The sequence below is a fragment of the Sinocyclocheilus rhinocerous genome, unplaced genomic scaffold (genome assembly GCF_001515625.1).
Source record: "Sinocyclocheilus rhinocerous isolate Xijiao unplaced genomic scaffold, SAMN03320098_v1.1 scaffold1274, whole genome shotgun sequence".
Classification (NCBI taxonomy): domain Eukaryota; kingdom Metazoa; phylum Chordata; class Actinopteri; order Cypriniformes; family Cyprinidae; genus Sinocyclocheilus; species Sinocyclocheilus rhinocerous.
This window is the reverse complement of record NW_015626966.1, coordinates 28,320-31,484: the sequence shown is the minus strand read 5'-3', so window position 1 is coordinate 31,484 and position 3,165 is coordinate 28,320.

Sequence of the window (3,165 nt, the reverse complement as noted above, 5' to 3'; positions counted from 1 at the left end):
TTAAATAATAAGATTTATAAATGTACATTTAAATCGTTTATTAATCATTTACATACTCAGTAGTAATTATGATTCACGTTATGTCATTATTTTTGATTGATGACTTTGACATTTGACCCGCCCCCTTAGGGGTTAACCTTATGACCTTTTTAATGACCGTGATTAACCTGTGACCTCAGCAATGAAATAAGAGAATGGTGCGATTGTCCTTTAATGTTCACCAGATGTTCAATGCCATCTGTTTGTAACATATATCCGGAGTGCCATATTTAACCTGTGACCTCCATCATGAAGTAGGATATTGTCCTTTAATGATCAGCAGATGTGTTATGCCATCTGTTTGTAACATATATCCGGAGTGCCATATTTAACCTGTGACCTGCATCATGAAGTAGGATATTGTCCTTTAATGATCAAACTATACCAGACTATAGGAAACAGGGGACCAGAGAATGCCATGGTTGTTGAAAATACTTAAAAACATCGCCGGCAGCTGTTCAAGCATTGAATTGCTTATAGAAGTCTTACACGCATATGCGAACATAAGTCTTCTTTGTCTGTCTGAAGCTGAGCAGATGTTTGCGACCCCTGGGGCACCGTTATGTGACCTCAAGATGCGAGAGAGATTTCCGAGCGGACAATATCAGAAAAATATCAGAGATATCTCAGCCCATACCCAAGCTCTGGAGCATATAAATTGCTTGGCGCTATTCCAAAAATCAGTTTTAAACAATTGCTCTACAACTTTTTTCGTCAATATTCAAGATGGCGCAGGACCGGCATAGTGAGTACAATTTTTAAAGATGAATTTATGCTTTGAAGAATGTAAAACATTTGTAGCTGATTACAATTGATAAATAGGATTATAATTTCACAGATGTGCATAGGATGTACTTTAATTTTACGTTTTTATTATTTTATTTCTTTGGCAGCCGCTGCTGCCATTTATTTGACCATTTTATTTATTTTTGTAATTTTTTTTAAAGGTGAAGGTGTTTGGTCATAATAATTCAGGAAATTCCTGTAAAATAATGTTTTTTTTTTTTGTTTGTTTGTTTATTTAAATTACGATATTTCACTTAAATTTTATGATTTTTGTTTGGCAGCAATCTCTTTTTTTTTTTTTTTTTTTTTTTTACGATTTACTGAAAATTAATCCTTTTTTGTTGCTTTCATTTTAGACCTGGTGAAAGAGAACAATGAGAGTGAAGAACTGAGTGAAACAGAGGAGAAACATCATCATGTAAAAGATGGAGAAAGTAATTTTTTTACTGAAAAGAGCCAAAGTATCTTTCACCTGCCATCAGTATGGAAAGAGTTTCTCATGCAATCAAAGTCTTAAGTGTCACATGGGAGTTCACAATGAAGAGAAGCTACACACATGTGATCAATGTGGAAAGAGTTTCACTCAAAAAGGAACTTTTAAATTACATCTACGGGGTCTTTCTGGAGAAAATCCATATAACTGTGATCAGTGTCGTAAAAACTTTTCTTATCCAGATTCCCTGAAAAGCCACCTGAAAGTTCATACACAGGAGAAGCCTTATATGTGTTCTTTGTATGAAAAGAGTTTTCCATGTGTGAGTGCTTTTAAATTACACCAGAATAGACACAGCGGTGTGAAAGATTATATGTGATTTGAATGTGGAAAGACCTTTTTTATTGCAGCTGATCAACTGAAACAGCACCAGATAATCCACAATGCAGAAAAACCTTACAGCTGTTCACAATGTGACAAGAGATTCAGTTGGTCAGAACATCTGAAAACACATGAGATGATTCACAATGGAGACAAACCACACACATGTGATCAATGCGGAAAGAGATTTACACAAAAAGGAGGCCATAAGCATAGGCTCATTGGAAATACGTGCCTATACATTTCTGCAAAACTGAAAAAAAAAAAAAAAAACCCGTACATGTTCGATTCACTGCAGTTTCCAGTTGAAATGAACACTAGAGGCAGTAAAACTCCGACAACTTTTATTCCTTAGTATGATTTACATGCAGGTACAATTTTGATTAATAAAGGCTAATTTTCACACAATTACTTGCAGAATGTTATGTTATGACTTCAAAACAATTTTAACATCCTGCTCGATTTGAAAACTGATACTTTTGAACGTTGTCGTCACATATACAGCTTCATATGTATGAGTTTTCTAATTCAGTAAGTTTAGCTCACGGGATACAGTGTTGCACATAGGTGATGAAGAACTCCGGAACGAATCCCATGAACTACAGTTCAACAAAACGGCTTAAATCTGCATAAGGAAGTTAAAATAGCATGGCTGCATCAGCGAATATGTTGTTATATTACTTTTGCACTTTGCATTTGTTAACACTATCGGGTAGGTTAATCTTTAGCGACACTCAGTGGATATTTGGATTCTGAATGGCCGCAAAACGTACCTCAAGCAGCGTAATAAAAACGCTGCAATACGTGCCTGTACTACCAACGTAATAAAAACGTGCTATGGTCACGTATTAAACGTGTGTTTTAGCGCCACTCTCTGGACATTTCACTTTGAAACTGCAGTGAGGTACATAATTACGGTATTGCAGAAATGTATGTAGAGGCACGTATTTCCAATGAGCCTGTGTTGGCCTTAAAGATCACATGAAAATCCACAGTGGAGAGAAGCCACATGCATGTGATCAGTGTGGGAAAACTTTTGCGCATAAAGGAAACCTTAACGTACACATGAAAATCCACACTGGAGCGAAACCATACGCATGTGATCAGCGTGGGAAGAGTTTTGCACAAAAAGCACCCCTTAATGATCATATGACAATCCACACTGGAGAGAGGCTGCACACGTGATCAATGTGGAAAGAGCTTTAGAAAATCAAGGGAAGCTGCTCAATGTGAGGAGTTTCTCATCTGTAAATGGTCTTAAATCACATCTGCATTCTCATAAAATCAGAAATCTTGTCAATGTGGCACCAGCAATCTAAGCTAACTACACTGAAATGTGTAAAAATGGTTCTAAACAGTACCAGAAAAGGGTTCTTCGGCTTGTAACAATAGCAGAACCCTTTTTAGTGCTAAATAGAACCTTTTTCATAGGGTTCCATATAGAACCATGCTTTGAAAATGCTATATAGGACCTTATTGGTGTTATAAATAACCTTTTTAATGATAGTTTTTCATTAATATTAGTA